Source organism: Mobula hypostoma, chromosome 1 (assembly GCF_963921235.1).
Source record: "Mobula hypostoma chromosome 1, sMobHyp1.1, whole genome shotgun sequence".
NCBI classification, from domain to species: domain Eukaryota; kingdom Metazoa; phylum Chordata; class Chondrichthyes; order Myliobatiformes; family Myliobatidae; genus Mobula; species Mobula hypostoma.
In genome coordinates this window covers 72,224,083-72,242,998 of record NC_086097.1, presented here as the reverse complement: position 1 = coordinate 72,242,998, position 18,916 = coordinate 72,224,083, and positions in this window count along the sequence as shown.

Below are 18,916 nucleotides of genomic sequence, written 5' to 3'. Positions count from 1 at the left end.
GATAACTAATGTTGTTCCATTGTTTAAGAAAGCATCTAAGAATAAGCAAGGAAATTATAGGCTGATGAGCATGATAACAGTTGTGGGAAAGTTATTTGAAGATTTTCTAGGGGACCAGATAAAAAAGTACTCGTAGAGATGAGGACTAATTAGGGGTAATTGACATGGCTTTGTGCATGGTAGTCATGTCTATCCAATCTTATAATGTTTTTCAAGGAAGTGGCCAGGAAATTTGATGACAGCAAGGCAGTGGATGTTGTCTACATGGACTTGAGCAAGGCCTTTGATAAGGTCCTGCTTGGGAGGTTGCTCAGGAAGGTTCAACCAAAACTAAGTGTGTAGTGGATGGCGTGGAAGACTATCAAAGCTTGCAGCAGGATCTGGACCAGCTGGAAATTTGGGCTGAAAAATGGCAAATGGAATTTAATGAAGACAATTGTGAGGTTTTGCGTTTTTGGGAGGACCAACCAGTGTAGGTCTTACATGATGAGCAGTAAGAGGGCACTGAGGAGTCCAGTAGAACAGAAGGTCTGGGAATAAAAATCCATAATTGCTGGAAAATGTCATCACAGGTAGATAGAGTCACATAGAAAGCTTTTGTCCCATTGGGCTTCATAAATCAATGTATTGAATACAGGAATTGGGATGTTATGTTGAATTTGTTTAAGATGTTAGTGAGACATAATTTGGACTATTATGTGCAGCTTTAGTCATAGGAAAGATTAGATTAGATTAGGTTACGAGGACACTCAGTCCTCGTTTATTGTCGTTTAGAAATGCATGCATTAAAAATGATTCAATGTTCCTCTAGTATGATATCACAGAAACACAAGACAGACCAAGACTAAAACTGACAAAAACCACATAATTATAACATATAGTTACAATAGTGCAAAACAATACTGTAATTTGATAAGAGCAGACCATGGGCATGGTAAAAAAAAGTCTCAAAGTCCCGATAGCCCGAACATCTCACGCAGACGGTAGAAGGGAGAAACTCTTCTTGCCATGAGCCTCCAGCGCCGCAAACTTGCCAATGCAGCATCCTGGAAGCATCCCGACCACAGTCCGACTCTGAGTCCGTCCGAAAACTTCGAGCCTCTGACCAGCCCTCCGAAACCGAGCACCGAGCACCTTGACCCTGCCCCAGCTGCCGGGCAACAAACAAAGCCAAGGATTCGGGGCCTTCCCCTCCAGAGATTTCGGATCACACAGTAGCAGCGGCAGTGAAACAGGCATTTCAGAAGTTTCACCAGATGTTCCTCTGTGCTCTCACATCTGCCTCCATCAAATCAGAATTTTCCTCGGCATCCTACTTGACAGATAACAGATATTCATCACCGGAGAGGCCGCGCGCACTGCATCACGCCGCCAACTTCTCCTCCTCCTATGTAATTAAGATTGAAAGAGTGCAGAGAAAATTTACAAAGATGTTGCTGGTATTTGAAGAGTTGAGTTATAGAGAAAGGTTGAATAGGTTAGGACTTTATTCACGAGAACATAGAAGGTTGAGGGGAGATTTAACAGAGGTACTGTATACAAAATTGTGCTGGATATAGATTGAATAAATGCAAGCAAACCTTTCCCACTGAGGTTGGGTTAGACTACAACTCAAGGTCATGGGATAAGGGTGAAAGGTGAAATGTTTAAGGGGAACATGAGGGAGGAACTTCTTCAGTCAGAGGGTGGTGACAGTGTGGAATACGCTGACAGCAGAAGTGGTGGATGTGGTTCAATTTCAACATTTAAGAGGAATTTGGATAGGTACATGGGTGGGAGGGATATGGAGGGCTCCAGTCCTGATGCAAGTTAGCTGGACTAAGCAGATTAATGGCTTGGCACAGATTAGATGGGACAAAGGGCCTATTCCTGTGCTGTAATGTTCTGTAACACTATGTCTGTATAAACTCTTGCCAACACATTATTCAGGCTGTGTACATACATCGGTTGATGCTGCTGGACACATCTTCAGTGATGTTCCTGGAATCATCGGGTATTTCGGGTCTTTCAACATCATACAACCTCCTCCGGTGACCCAGCCGGGGCTGATCAGACCCAAGCTTGTGTCCAGATGGCTAGCTACTTATGACTCCATGGCTCCCCTCTTTTGAGCCACAGCCATCTTGAGACCCTCTCTGCCGCATCGGTGGTACTGTGGATGGCTCTCCTCTTCCTCTCTCCCTCGATGCCCAAAATGCTGAAGGCTCAAACTAAAGAACGGGCTACGAATCCCCTACAACCAACCTCCACTGGGAGACAACTCGCTCTCCATCCAGCCTGCTGACAGTTGCTGACCAGTCCTGCATACTTGGAGAGCTTCCTTTCAAAGGCCTCTTCCAAGCTAACTTTCCGTGGGATTGTCAGCTCCAGCAGCACCACTTGCTTAGTCGACTTAGACACTAGGACAATGTCTGGTCGTAGGGTGGTGGCTGTGATATGGTTAGGGAACTTCAGCTGCCCTTCGAGGTCCACCAACTGCTGCCACTCCCTTGCAGAGGTCAGAATGCCTGCAGATGTTCTTTTGGCAGGTATTGGCTGCTCCCCAGCTCTGACAAAGGCAATGGTCTGCTTGGAGGGTCGGGACCGCTTCACCCACTCAACTCCTGCGCTGACGGCTTCAGCGATGGTCTTCAAGACCTGATCATGCCTCCACCTGTACCGTCCCTCACCAAGTGCCCTTGCACAGCCGCTGCGGATGTGCTCCAGGGTACCTCGCTTGGAGCACAGTGGGCACGCAGATGACTCTGCCTTGCCCCATGTGTGCAGGTTTGATGGGCTTGGAAGCACATCATACACTGCCTGGATGAGAAATTGGATGCGGTGTTGTTTGGCTTTCCAAAGATCAGCCCAGGTCACGTTCCTCTCAACCGCATTCTCCCATCTTGTCCAAGCTCCCTGTTGTTTCATTCCCACCACCTTGCGGGCTCTCATCTCCTCCACTACTGCTCTCACCTCCCCCTGAACGAGATGACGTCTTTCCTTCCTTCTGGCGTCCATTTGGGAAGAAATACTGAGAGAATTATAGCAAAGTAATGGATAAATGTAGAATGTTGATGTGTGATCTAAACAAGTTTCCCTCTTCAAAGTGAATCTTTCACCAGTGGTGATACCAGATCAGTTGTCTCCGGGAGCACTTCCCACAGTCTATTAGTTCTTATTGCTCTTATCTCAGTTTTCATAAATTTACTTGCTGCAGTAGTGATTGCTGTTAATTTCACTCAAATCCATCCCAATTAAACAAAGAGTTAACTTAATTATTGCAAATGTAAGATAAGCAGATAATGAAATCCCGAATATATTATTCCTGTGATTTCAAAATCTCTGCTCACCACCACTCCTCCTTCCTGTCTTCAAATACTGTAATGCTTCAGCAGAGCATTTGATATCAGATCAAGGATTTGGACCATGTTGCCCACAAGGAAATAGAAATTAATTTGTTAACCCATGTTCATGTTATTAAAATTTACTTAATTGGTATAGAGCATGACCTGGGTAACAAATTGCAAAATTTGAGGAAGAGAGAACAAAGATGAAAGCCAAAGCTGTTCTTAGAGTTTTACATAAATTGATGTCATTAAAAGGAGTTGGGTCTTTTATCATGAAGACTTTAAAGCTGCTGGGTTCGGCCAAAAACAAAATATATCAAATCAAATCATTTATTTGTCGGATTTATCATTGGTAAGGTAAATATATTTTAACATGAATGCATCTGCCTCTCCAAGAATCATAGTTAAACCCCAGATACTACAACAATATCCTTTTCCATATCACCTTTCAAATCCCAAGGACCACAAGGTCATAATAATTGGAAGGAAATCAATGATAAGTCAGTTTTTCATTCCTAGTAAAAACTGCAGCTCTAGTATTTTCAAAATTAATTACTTGTAGACTGTTCTGCTTCCATATCTCTTTATATTCTATTTCAAAAAGCAAACTTCTTGGGCTACAAGACCCAATTTACTTTATCTGAACCTGTTTTAGTTGGACATAGTTTAGACTTGCTTTTTCTTTTTCAAACTCCAGATCAAACGAAAAGCATGGAATCTAGCCAGGAGGATGCAGTATACTGTGACTTTTCTCTTCCATTCGCAAATGATGAGAAAGTATTTTCACTGCTTACTGACATTAAAATCTCAAGGATTTGCTCACCCCTTGTCATTTCTTCATCTTGCCTTGGCGACTGCTGCTCCTTAGCCTGTAAAAGGCATTGACTTTACAACTTTATCTTTCCTCAGACCAATCTCCCTTCTGTCAAAACCAAATATCCTGGTCCCCAGTTTAAGTTCGTGCCTCTGCAGTCTAGTCCTAACCATCGATGTCCCTTCACCAATTGATTCAGTTCCCTGCAACGCACGAGCAGGAGATGGTTCTCTGTGGTGGCCAGGGGCAGAAGACAGGTACAGGCCCATTTCTTCCCCTTTATGAAGAATGGTGTTCAGGATGTGTGGATCCCATTCCTAGAAAAGGCACCATGGTGGGGTAGCGGTTAGTAAGATGTTATTACAGTGTGAGGTATTCTGGAGTTTGGAGTTCAATTCCAGTGCTATTCCAGAAGGAGTCTGTACGTCCTCCCCCTGGAATACCTGAGTTTTCCCAGAGTGCTCCATTTCCCTTCTGCAGTCCAAAGGCCTATTGGGTAGGTTAATTGGTCATTGTAAATTGTCCTGTGATTAGGTCAGGGTTAATTGTGTTTGACGGGGGTTGCTGTGTGGAGTATCTCAAAGGGCTAGGAGGACCTACTCTGCAGTGTATCCTGAGGTGGTTCAAGAAAGGAGACCCAAAAGTTGGGAGTTCTAGTATTTCACAAAAGCTGGGTTGTGGTCTGTTTTCAGCCACACCCACATGAAGTTTCCTAGCGCAAGACATTAGAGTTAGCACACAGTATCTGTGTAAGGGAATGGTTAATTCCCAACTATGTGCTCATTTATCTTTGCAGTTAAAAGATTTTACCCCCAGTGTTGTAGCGCAGTAGTGCACAAGTGACTCACCACTCCGCCAACCATGGGGTGCTGTCTGTGTGGAGTTTGCATGTTCTCTCTCTGACTACAAGTTTTCCACTTGGTACTGCAAGTCTCTTCCACATCCCAAAGATATAGGGCTGGTGGGTTAATCGAACACTTTACATTGTCCTGAGTGTGTAGGACCCAATGCAGCCACAGGCTTGCCTCATACATCCCTATCAACATTGCCCAGTGCCACAGATCTTCCCCTCCCATGCCAGGTTAGGACTAGACTGAGACTGCAGAGGCATGAACTTAAACTGGGGGCCAGGATACTTCGGTTTTGACAGAACCCCACCCCCTGCATTTTGCCAATACTGACACAGACCCCACCTCACATTAACACACCCATGGATCCTCTTTTGAGCACCATCACACTATTCCCTTGCACAGCCCATCCTTTCTTACAATTCCCACCCCTTTCCCAATCTCCAGTGGTTAGGGCAAATTACTTTTGGGGGGTGAGGGGGGGTGAGCTTGTTCCTCACATTGGCAACCTCTCTGGACCAATGAAACTGCCATAACATCCTTGCTGGAGGGGAGGGGCACAAAGCTATGTATAACCTCAGTGACAAACTTGTGCTCAACCCTCTGAAACTCCTTGGCATTGCCTCCAGCCTTCTGGACACTGAGTCAATGTACTGAAACTTGCACTAAGATCATCCTTCAAACTTCTCCTGTAGCTGTTGCTCCTGAACCTTATTCCCAAGCATGTAAAAGGTGACACACTCAAGTTAATCCAAGGCCAGTGCTGGGAACATGATTCAAGGAGATCTACTTTAAGGCAGATGCCTGCCCCAACTCTCCTAGTAACATTCACTGTGCCTCTCCCTCGAGTGAGCTTTTCTCCCCACCCTGGCTTGACTCTTCCATTCTAACACACCCCAACTCCCTATCAAACTGTGACCCATCCCAATACACCCCTCCCTCCTCCAAGCAATCTGCTTTTCTGCACTAATACCTCCAACCTGATTCAAGCTCCAGCCCCACCTGACCAAGAGAATGGTAGTGGTGATCAATGGTTTATCTTTCAAAACAGGTTAAACTTTTGTAGAAACAATCCATTGTCATATACAGCCAAATACTTCTATAATCACAGGAGTGAGGAAGTAAGGAGGCATGGGATCCAAGGGGACATTGCTTTGTGGATCAAGAACTGGCTTGCCCACAGAAGGCAAAGAGTGGTTGTAGACATGTTATATTCTGCATGGAGGTCGGTCACCAGTGAAGTGCCTCAGGGATCTGCTCAGGGTTCCTTCGTGATTTTTATTAATGACCTGGATGAGGAAGTGGAGGGATGGGTTAGTAAGTCCGCTGATGACACAAAGGTTGGAGGTGTTGTGGATCGTGTGGACGGCTGTCAGAAGTTACAGCGGGACATTAATAGGATGCAAAACTGGGCTGACAAGTGGCAGATGGCATTCAACACAGATAAGTGTGAAGTGGTTCATTTTGGTAGCTCAAATATGATGGCAAAATATAGTATTAATGGTAAGACTCTTGGCAGTGTGGAGGATCAGCAGGATCTTGGGGTCCGAGTCCATCGGACACTTAAAGCAGCTGCGCAGGTTGACTCTGTGGTTAAGGAGGCGTAAGGTGCATTGTCCTTCATCAACCATGGAATTGAATTTAGGAGCCGAGAGGTAATGTTGCAATTATATAGGACCCTGGTCAGACCCCACTTGGAGTACTGTGCTCAGTTTTGGTCAGCTCACTATAGGAAGGATGTGGAAGCCATAGAAAGGGTGCAGAGGAGACTTACAAGGATGTTGCCTGGATTGGGGAGCATGCCTTATGAGAATAGGTTGAGTGAACTCCAGCTTTTTTCCTTGGAGTGGCGGAGGATGAGAGGTGACCTGATAGAGTTTTTTAGGATGATGAGAGCCATTGATTGTGTAGATAGTCAGAAGTTTTTTCCCAGGGCTGAAATGGTTGCCACAAGAGGATTAAGGTGCTGGGGAGTAGGTACAGAGGAGATGTCAGGGGTAAGTTTCTTATGCAGAGAGTGGTGAGTGCGTGGAATGGGCTGCTGGCAGCAGTGGTGAAGGTGGATACGATAGGGTCTTTTAAGAGACTTTTAGAATGGTACATGGAGCTTAGTAAAATAGAGGGCTATAGGTAAGCCTAATAATTTCTAAGGTAGGGATATGTTCGGCATAACTCTGTGGGCTGAAGGGCCTGTATTGTGCTGTAGGTTTTCTATGTTTCTATGTCTATGTTTCTATGAAACCAAGCATTGTGGGCTAATACAGTGATGGTTGTGTGTGTCGTTGAGCATTGCAGTGAATTAGACCAAAGATGTACTTGCAGGAAGAATGTTTCCCTATTAACAGATCCTGCCTAACTATTCAATATATGGGAAACTGTGTGTGAAGTGTCAAAGGCTAATGAGATCCATGGGAGTCCTGCCACAGCATTGTGAGCAGATGTCTTTGCATCCAGTGCTTATCAAATTTAGACGACCTCCTCCGATATTTGCAATAAAAAGGACAAATGCAGTTCTTTGCCCACCTTAATCTGGTCACCATTTCTGGGAACAACCACTGTATTAATCTCACATGGTTGTGATTTACTGATGTGGATTCAATGTAATTGTGATTGAACGTTAACAGCATAAACTGAAGACAGGAAGCATTATGTGATATTATGTAACAATGGCTTGATAATGAAGGAGAGAGGTTCTTTTCACACACTGGATAAACTTTGTATCACACTGTTACCCACATTCTGAACCATGTGACCTCTTACATCATAAGACTGGCTGCTTCCCACAGAGACCCGACATAAAAAGTAACAACTGTTTTTGTTCCAGTCTGCAACATCATTATTTCCTTTTCATTTACCAGTCTGAGTCACTGTAAAGCAAATAGACTCCCTTTTTGTTGGCAAAAGAATGATACAAATTCTGAGCTTCAACTGAATTTCTAATTTGAATTTCTCTATTCCTGATGTCACAGTATTTTTATAGGAAAGAAATGAAAGCAAGATCTGTTTTGTTCAATGGCTGATTTTGTTTGTTAAAGTTTGTTTTCTGCATTAAAACCTGAAGCCACAGACCTTGGTGATGCAGTCAGTTGCTTTTGCCGGGCACCAAGATTTGGCTCTGTTCCAATATGTATCTGATGCCAGTCACACAGGCTGGCAGCTCAGGACCATGCTAAAACAGCTCAGCTATTGTCTGCCAGCTGTTTGTAGAGCAGGCGGATCATGATATCAATCAGATGTCAATTTCTTGTCAGTGCTGTCATGTTATAGGGTCAAGCTTGCTGCCATCATGTTGCCACTTAGTATAAAACTCCCCAGCTGAAAAACAGAGAGACACCTCTTCTCTCCCAAAAAGTTCAAAGTTCAATGTAAATTTATTTTCAAAGTACATATACATATTACCTTGATATGCATGTTCTTGCCAGCATTCAGAATAGAACAAGGAAATACAGCAGAATCAACAAACAACTACACACAAAGACGGAGAAACAACCAATGTGCAAAAGAAGATAAACTGTGCAAATACAGAAAAAGGTACAAATAAATCATAAATTAAATAACCAATCAATCAATTCAACTGAGAACATGAGTTGTTGAGTCTAGAAAGTGAGTCTATAGACTGGGGAATTAGTTCAGTGCTGAGGAAAGTGAAGTTATTAAACCAATTCAGGAGCCTGTTGGTTGGTTCCCAAAATCCCTGACCATCAGTGTTAATGAACAGGTTCACCAATAACCTGTGTGATAGTTGCTGATTGATTGATAAGGGATCTATTCCTACAGTCATTTTTGGCTGTCCTTTCAATGCCTTGTCCACATTAGCCCTCCAGTACAACTTATTGGTGGCTCCAACCGAGCTGCCTCTCGGCTTCCTCAGTGAGGGAAGCTGAGCTATAACTGCTAGGTTCTCTTTCAACAGGCACGGAAACGAAAGGCTGGGCATTCTCCCTACATGCCCTAAAGTGTCTCTGAATCAGTGAAATGTTGGTGACTTACAGCTGAGTTGATTCAAAATGGGTCTGGTGGATGACCTTAAACAGCTCTTGGCCAAGAAGGCATTAAGATCTCAGACACAGAGTTGGAGTAGGTGGTTAGGAATTTCTCATCAGCTGGTGCAGCTACACATTCTTCCTGTTTAATTACTCTCCTCATTCACCATCAATGCTCCCCTAACCACTCTTAATATTCCCTTCACCTCCCATTCACTGTTCCCCTCACCCTCTCATTGCTCCTGTCACCCTCCTGACTGTTCTCCTCTACCTGCACACTGCTATCCTCAAAGCTCTGTCACCACTCCCCTCCCACAACTCAGCTATTCCTGTCCACTTTGCCAACAAACCCAACATCTCTGACCATGAAGTGAAGTGATTTCATGCCTATGATCCGAAGTTAAAACAAATGCATCGCTTACGATGAAAAGGGAACAGAAAAGATGATCCATCCGTGACTAATCTCAGAATAAAATATGGTGTTCGATCAAAGGAAAAGACCTATTGCTCAAAGAGCAGTTAGTCTTGGAATTGTGAAAATTTCAGAACTTTGCAAAGGAACAACAAGACTCCAATAAGCAATGGGGATGCAGAATGCAAGAGCCATGCACAGAGAATTACAAAACAAGAGAGCAATAGCTTAGAAATTAAACATGGGAAGGATTAAAACAAGTTTATTTGGGTATATTACTGACTGAGATAAAAAAAATACATAAGACCACAAGACCATAAGATATAGGAGCAGAAGTAGGCCATTTGGCCCATTGAGTCTGCTCTGCCATTCAATCATGGCTGATCAAATTCTTCCAGTCATCTCCACTCCCCTGCCTTCTCCCCATACCCTTTGATGCCCTGGCTAATCAAAAACCAATCTATCTCTGCCTTAAATGCTCCCAATGACTTGACCTCCACAGCCGCTCCTGGAAACTAATTCCACAGATTTACCACCCTCTGACTAAAGTAATTACTCTGCATCTCTGTTCTAAATGGACGTCCTTCAATCCTGAAGTCGTGTCTTTATTGTAAATAATTTTTTTTTTTGTCTGTCTTCTCAGATAAAGTCACAAAAAAATCCCAGAAAAGTAAAGAATGGTGACCTGAAACAAACTAGCAATGTGGAAAATCGAATACTGGAAAAACTAGTGAGAGTGGATGCTGATAAGTTGGCAGGACATGATGACCTGCTTCTTTAAGGCACTATGGGTAAAACTGATTTTTAAAATCACTTCGTTCCTGAAATACAGTCTCTGCTGTCAAGGTTTATATTTGTGCCCACCCTATGTAATCCAGGAAAAGTAAAAAATGAATCTTTTTGTAATGTTGAAGTCCTTAGGATTCCGGAGGAAGAGTCTTGGCATGAAACACCAACTGTTTATTGCTTTCCATAGATGCTTCCCAACCTGCTGAGTTCCTCCAGCATTCTGTGTTACTCTAGATTTCCAGCATCAGCAGAATCTCTTGTGTTTTCCTTTTGAAATGCTGCAGTCTGTACAGAAGCATGGAAACAGAGAAAGCCTATAGCACAATATAGGCCCTTTGGCCTTCAAAGCTGTCCGAAACATGTCCTCACTGTAGAAATTACCTAGGGTCACCCATAGCCCTCTATTTTTCTAAGCTCCGTGTATGATAAAGGCATTTTTAAAAATATTGCTTCAAATGAAATGCCTTCACTGGCTGAGCATCATTTAATTGTCAGTGTTTGTTGTCCTTGAGACGGTGGTGGAGTTGCCTCTTTGAATCACTTGGAGGGGTGTGGGAGTAGCCACAATGCTGTTAGAGAGAGTTCCACAATTGTGACCCAGTAACAGCAAAGGAATACATGCTGAGAATTCAGTTAAAATGGCAGCTCTGGGAGAGTGAGGAGCATTGAGGAACAATATTGAAATGTACTCAGTTCTCATTTCATTGTCAGGGCTGCTGAAGACAATTTGTAAGCAATTCAGCAGAGATCCAAATAGACGTGTAATATTCTGTAAACTGAACATGATGTGCTTAAATTTCCTTTATCATTGACTTCTTCTAAAAATAGATGAATGCTGCTAAACTGGTTCTAAAATCCACACAATGATTATGATTAATGCCTGTCTAGTTTAATTGTTTGCTGGGATACTTTATTTAAGTGTGCATGTCAGCTGAAGTGCAAAATCTTTGCAGCTGAAATTTAAATAGTTTGTTGTTAAATGGGAAAGATTTGAAGAACCATGCTATCAGTGATGTAAAGGCAATGATATTCACCGATAAAGCAGCGAATCATGGGAGATTTTCTTTGTGAAGGGGCAGTGGAAAGAAATGTCAAAGCCTATGTAACTATATTGATAACGAATGAGATAGTAACACATGTTCTAACCGAGAAAATAATTCATTTATGGAAATAATAATAAGGCTAGAATTTGAGAATATATGCCACTATGAAATATTCAACAGAGTTCAAGCCAAAATTCTATCTTGAGGAAGATAAGTTTTCGCTGATTACTAATGCCCTTGGTAACCATGCATAGCAAATGGGGAGCAGAGAGAGCATGAAATCTGTCAGCCACGTCCCTTTCGAAATGGAGGAAGCACAACCACAGTAGTCAATACAAATTAATGACCCATTAAGGAAGAGCGAATTTATTTCTAACCTTGAAGACTAGCATCCAGAAATTACTGCTGCCGGTATTAGCAAATGACACCACCCTGTCTGAAAATTTAATGCTAACTTATTTTTATCATAAGCAAATGGACAACCCCATTAAAATAACAAATTAACATCAAGACAACTACATCAAACTCAGAGCAGTTGAAGTTGCTAGAGGTAATTTCCAGACTGATGAATTTATTGCTGATCACTTTAAGGTAGAGGAGGAGGTACCTGCAGAGTTTGCTGCATTGACACCCCAACGTCCAGTCCATTTTAAGAAGCAAACCTTGCATTCTATAAAGGGAAGCCAAACAGAAAACCCGTCAGCTCAGGTAGCATGACACTGTGGTGGTTAGAACTGCTCACTAATCCTGGCCTGTGAGCTTCAACCATGAGATTTAATTGTTGTTTCTCCCATTTGAAGCACTCCTCAGATTGAAAGCGAACAAGAAGCCCAAGGAAAGGCAGAATAATCTGTAATAGCATGTTACAGGAAGTTTTATTCAGCAATACCTGATTGTTAAGTGAATGTTTGCGTTTCATAAGTATGCATATTTGATGTAAATGTAAACTAATTAGGTCTTAACATTATATCCAGTTTTTCATTTATATTTTTGGAGCTCACTGTTTACTGAGAATTGTGACTATCATGTTTCAACTCTGGCCACAGCAATTCTTGTACTAATCAACACATGCCATCTGGTCCTGTCCACAGCCTTTGCAGTTCCAGGACAAAACCATAACAACAATATGAAGCAGAGGTTGCAGATGGTTCCCTGGGAGGAGAGATTATTTTTTCTCCAAGGCATAAACTGGAATTTCCCTGGAACTGCAGCTGACCTACCATTATAACTAACTCAGGGTTTGGCAGTTTTGTAGAAGGAATTGTAATAAATAAAAACCTGATAATAAGAAAATACACCAGGGTTTGTAATCAGTGCAGGAGTAGACATTTGGATCATGATCGAGATCATAACTAATCTGTCACATCAGTGTCTTTTTTCTAGCACTATGCCCGTATCCTTTGATTCATTCCATACCTAGAAATCTATTGATTGATGTTATAAATGGACACAGTGACTGAGCTACTACCATGTGTGGGGGAGAGAATTCCAAAGGTTTAGCACTACCTTAATGAAGAAATCTTGCTTCATCTCAGTACTTAATGGCCTACCCTTATTTGTATATTGTGTTCCTTGGTCTCAGACTCCTCAGCCAGGAGAAACATTCTTCCTGCTTTCCACTCTCAAGCCCTTTAAGTGTTCGTACTTACTAAGAAGATCTTCTCTCATTCTCCTAAACTCTAAAGAATGCTCAGAATCAAAAAGCCAGGTTTTCTTTTATCCAAGTTTATGTTTCCCATAGATTAAGTCTTGGAACATAGAGTAAAAAATAATCTTCTAAATCATTCTGTCACCAGAGCTGTAATTCACCCCTAATGAGTAACTTTCTAATGGACTGGCATTCTTTTTCACCACTGCTAATACACTACTCCCCCTGGGTCAGTATCCACATTATATCCATAGGGGGTTTCAGCCATATTCCTATCTCCTGTGAAGTGGGAACCATCACATCAAAATTGCAGAATCCTGACAATACCACAACACTCCCCATGTAGATAAAGGATAGAGGTGAAACATATTGGTCCAGAGATTTAAACTCATAAAAATTCCAGCTGATGGCCCAGTGCACGAAGTGAAGACTGTTGTTTTGTATGAGTCATTAAACCAAATCACCGAGCTCCTAGTGCAGTCTCTTCCATATCAGTGAGACCCAATGCAGATGGGAGTGGGGGGGATGGTTCACTTCATCATCACCTTTGCTCTGTCTGCCGTAACAGCCAGGATCTTCTGGTTGACAGCTATTTTAAATCCACTTTCCATCCCCACACAGACATGTGTCCATGGCCCCCTCTAGATACAGATCAGAGGAACAACTCATATTCCATTTTAGCAATCTCCAACCTGACAGAATCAACATCAATTTCTCTAATTTCCAGTAACCACTCCCTCCCCTCTGTCTCTCCCTCTCCCCTACATCAATTTCTCTAATTTCCCATAACCACTCCCTGCCTTTGGTCTCTGCAACTCCCCCACCCCCTGCACAACTTTTGTTTGTCTTTATTCCCCTGGCTCTTTCATGCTTCCTCTTTTCCTCCCCCCGCTGTCATGACTTATCACCCACACTGTTCTCCCTCTTGTTCCTTACCTCCTCTTTATTCCCTCATCTACTGTCATATTCTTCCTTCTTCAGCCCTTTACCTCTTCTACCTAATACCTCCTAGCTTCTCACATCATTCCTAGTTCCCCCTTCCTTCAGCTCCCTACCTTTTCAATTTATCCCCTGTCCACCACTCAGCCACCTTCCCCCTCACATCGTTTTCCCTATCACCCATAAGCACATGCTACTGCCCTTCCTCCCACCTTTTTATTCTGGTTTCTGCTCTCTTTCTTTCCAGTCCTGATGAGGGGTCCCAGCCCAAAACATCAACTGGTTCAATTCTCTCTATAGATACTGCCCGACCTGCTGAGTTCCTCCAGCATCTTGTGTGTGTTACACCATCGATATCCTCAGGTAAATGTAGAGGATTCAGTCCCAGCTATACAGTAGCATTGGGCTGATACTTAACGATAAGTCAACATCACAAAAGCAGGTTTTCCGGTGTCACATTACTGTTTGTTCAGGGTTGCTGTGAATAAACTGGCTGTTGGCTTTTCCACATCCCATATCACACTTCGGAAGTTCCTTCTTGCTAGTAAAACCCTTCCAAGTGTTGTAGAAACAGACGCTAGCTTGTAATTAATTTTGCACTGGTTCATCACCATCCTTGACATGAAATGTACTTCTGATTCCTTAAGGTCAACGAACCCAAAAATAACTCCAGAAAGCCATGTGGATATTGAGATATTCATGGCAGAACCTCACAGCACATACAGAGCTTCAGGGACCAACATCTTTATTTAGGTCTGGACTTTCAATTGACTGAAAGTTAATAATGCCAATGCCAGCACACGTATTCATTATTAATTAGCAGTTTTCAGCAAATTCTGCACATTTCCTGCCTAGTACAAAAATCCTGATCATTCTATTCTAGTCATGGATTTGCTGATTGGCATGGGTGTCTTTTACAGAATATAAATGACTGGGATAACAATATGTAAATTACAGTTTTGTGGGAGAATTTGATTCACGCCACACTTGTGCTTCAAAGGAAATCAGTAAATCTGCTGCCATCAATGCTGCTGAGTTTCAAAAAAGGCAGCCTTTCAATTTGCAGTGTGGGACTTGATTTTTCTCAGTTTGTTAATGGCCATACACACATAAGACTGATAGATTGAATGCCTCCTTGCTCAGCATGTTGAGTTGTTAGTAACACTGCACCGTGGTGAACTATTGGTAGATAGTGAAAATTGTAGGCTCATCAATGTGTAACTATCGCTCACAGCTGTTTAGGCCTTCCCATGTAGCTTAATTCAGAGAGACTCTTTGATACCTAGATAAAGAATTAGCCCACTGGTGACGTGAATTCCCAAGTAGCAATCACATTGTGACCACCATTTCCACTCACATTTTAATCTGTGCCATGAGAACATATAACTTTCTCTCATATAGTTTAAGGCAATTCATCTCTGCCACACCATCTAGTGATTCATTCCACATGCTGGCCATTCTTCCTGTGCAGAGATACATCCTGACATCATTCCTAAAATAGTTTCAGGTTGAATCTCTGTCTTATTGTCCTTCTCTCATCTCTTGGCTGCAGGAGGGTTAACTGGAGGCTGTGGCGAATTACCTGGAGCGTAGCAGAATAGCAAAAGAATCAAAGGGAACTTGATGGGAATGTCAATACATTCAAATTAAATGGAGAAAAAGAGGCAGAGTGAGACTGAAGAGATTATTCTGCTGCTGGCTAACACTGACCCATTAGGCCAAGTGGTCCATTTCTGTTATGTACAAAGTAAATAGAACAATTGTCTGTATTTATATACAATCTTTAATGGTTTTAAAATGTCTTGAGCCATTATCAGATAATATTTGACCCAGAGCCAGATAAGGAATTATTGGGTCATTACCCAGGAGACTGGTCAAGGAGGCGAGTTTTCACCCTGCAATCGATCTAGTCCATCCTTGAGGTTTATCAACAACAAAAGGCACAGATCAGCTGATTTAATGCAATATGAGGCTTTTTTTTTAACTATCTATTTGAACTAGCGCTAAAAGGGAAGGAACAGCTGCCCGACAGGATCTAGCTGGGGCAGAGCTTTGAAGTGATGGACTTAGAATGAGCCCGGGGAAGTGATCCTGCAGTCACAGACTACCTGCACAGTCTGAACTTGTTTATATTTTCAAAGGACTTTCTCAGTGACATCAGGTGCCTCTCGTACCACATGTAAAATTAATTCCACTGGAGACATGAGGAAATCCTATTATTTAATAAAAGTCATGTTTAATCTTCTGTTGATGTCGTGCTGTCCCAAGACATCAGAACATGCTCCTCTGACAACACCATCAGTCACTTGACATGTGCTGTAGACCACAGATCTGTGGCTAGTGCCAACTAAGTCTCCCACTTCCATTTGAAATCACTCCAGTCAGCAAAGGTTAAATGATGGCAAAAGCTTTATGCCGAAGGGAAATGTTCACTCTGCCTGCCTGAAAAGTTGCATTTAATTTATGACAGTGGTGATTGAGTCATTAATATTCAGTAATAAATGGCTTCCTGATCTCAGAAAGGAACTTTAGTTTGGAACACTTTTCATTAGAGATTTCTTCCAAGATGCAACCTCACGTTTCTAATTAATGTCATGGAGGAGGATAATGGAAAGTGTGATTGACCTGTGATTTCCTCACTCTTATTCACTGCATGTTTGAAGGTAGATGGCAGGACATGGATAATTCCCTTCCCTGTGCAACCATTTCCCAAAGTTGCCATTTGGAAGACAGAGACAGAAACAGCAACACTGAGATCACAAGATGAGCAACAGATTCCTATAATATACATTCCTCTTCCCATTCTAGTCCCAAGTTTGTAGGTCTCCCAGGAGACTAGATTGCCAGCCTTCTGGTCTGTCACAGAAAATGCATGATATCCAATGAAATATCCTTGAAGTCCTGTCAACAGAGATAACTCTTCACTGTAATTTCTTGTGTGAAGTTGTTTGGGAGATATCTGAAGGGTGCCAAGGCGCAGTATACATTTTGTTTCTAAGGGTAGTGAATTCCAGTGTCCCAATATGTCTGGATATCATAAAAATGTGGAATTAAGTTATATCTTTTCATTCAGAATATTTACTAAATGTGTATGTGCAAATATCTAATTTTTTGTTTATAGACTACAATCTCTAAAATATTGATTGAAGGGAAAAAATGTCTTAAGTTATACATGCTATTACTCTGGTGTAGAGTTCATCATAGCCTCTCTAAACATCATTTACTGAGCAGCCAAATATTAAAGGGAGAGCTATTTATATTTATATAGCTTCATCCTACTGCCCTTTACAACCAATGAATCCATTTAGAAATGCAATCACTTGAATATAATGTAGGAAACCTCGCCACTGATTTGCAAGCAGCAAGCTTCTGTCACTATTAGTGTGATATTAAGCAGATAGCCTGCTGTAGTGAAAAAGAAAGTGGAAGTATGTTATGTGAAATAAGAAAAGAGAATGGTGGAGATATTCAGCTGGTCAAGCAACCACTAGTAGAAGGAGAGTTCCAAAGAAGTGTCATCGATCTGAAACATTTTCACTGTTTCTCTCTCTACTGATGCAGTCTGACTTGCTAAGTACTTCCATGTCTCCCTGTTTTAATCTGTTTTAGTGATATGGATTGTGGGGTAAAAATGGCCAAATTACTAGGGATTACAGCCCCATTTCACTTCAAAAATTTGTACCATGGGATGTATTTGCTTTCGTTTGACAGAAATGAGTGATTTCACAGAGGGTGTGTGACTGGAACAAAATTTAGAAATTAATAACCAGCTCCTTCAGTGGCTTAGGCGCAGAATCAATGTTATAAGCAGAAATTGGAACATATTGTATAATAATCCATGTTTGCCTTCTATTGAAAATCTAGATCAACTAAACAATACACTGTCGATTTTGTGGTTTTCCAGACTCTACTATGTGCAGCATTTCAGGTCAGTGTTTAATCTCTGCTCCTTCAGAAGGCTTGTTTAAATGCTGATCTGAAGAGCAATGATACGTCATACATTTATGGGTCCAATAATTGGAATTTCTTGCTCAGGTTTTCAACATTTCAAGATTAGTGAGAAAAGCCTTTTCTCATGATTGTAGATTTTATTTGCCACTGGCTTTATCTAACTACTTTGAGTAGACATGAGCTGATATGTCATAGTGCGACAAAAAGATGCTGGATGTGTAATGCATCATCAGCATTCAACTCACTGGCATGTCAGAGCGTGAGATAGAAATTACTGGGCTGTGATAGATGAAACAGAGGCAATGACATGGGAGCACTCTCAGATGGACAGTAGCAGAACGGAAGATGCACAGTCCTTCTTATTGAATGAAAATATTCGTAGCTATTGCTGTATGTCAGCAATGCTAACAATGAAAATCAGTGAGCTTGCCTGTCAGTGATAATAAATTTAAATCAGCGGAATTAAAATAAATTCTACAAGTAAAGCTTTTGCCATTGTCAATCAAGGATTATTGAACACAGTAAAACCAGGCAAGAGGTGACATTCTGATGAAAAGGATTACAAGCGCATATATTTTCTGAACTAGCTTTAAAATGGAGTTTAATTGTTCTCTAATCCACACGTAGATAATAATGATAATTTCCAAAAGTATACTATTAAGTTGTATTTTGTTTTCAGATTTGTTTCCTTCTAATGTTCTCTTTCGATTTCAGTTCACAGTCAGTTCAGTTCATCCCTCTTTCACCTCTGACCATTGCCTGTGTTAACTTCACGTCAGCTCACCTGCTGCTGGAATGCTCGACTGTGACCTTATTAGTGTTTTCAGAAGAAAAGTGTTGAGAGATGTGGATACTGTTGTCACAGGGAACATTTATTGCTGGTGTCTACTGCTCTGGCGAAAGAGATGATGAGCCAGATTCATGAAACCACTGCAGTTCTTCTGTCGAAGGTACTCCCACAGAGCCCCTGGGCAGGGAGTTGCAGAGTTCTGGGCCAGCAGTGATGAAGGAATCACTGGACTGGTTCCAACACACATCTGACTGCCCTCTCACCCTCCACCATCTGCCAGCTTAAATTTGTCAAACACTCTGAAAGGAAACCAGAACATGTTAGAATCATTTAGCTGGATGTGCAGCACTTGTAGAGAAAGGAAGAGTTAAAA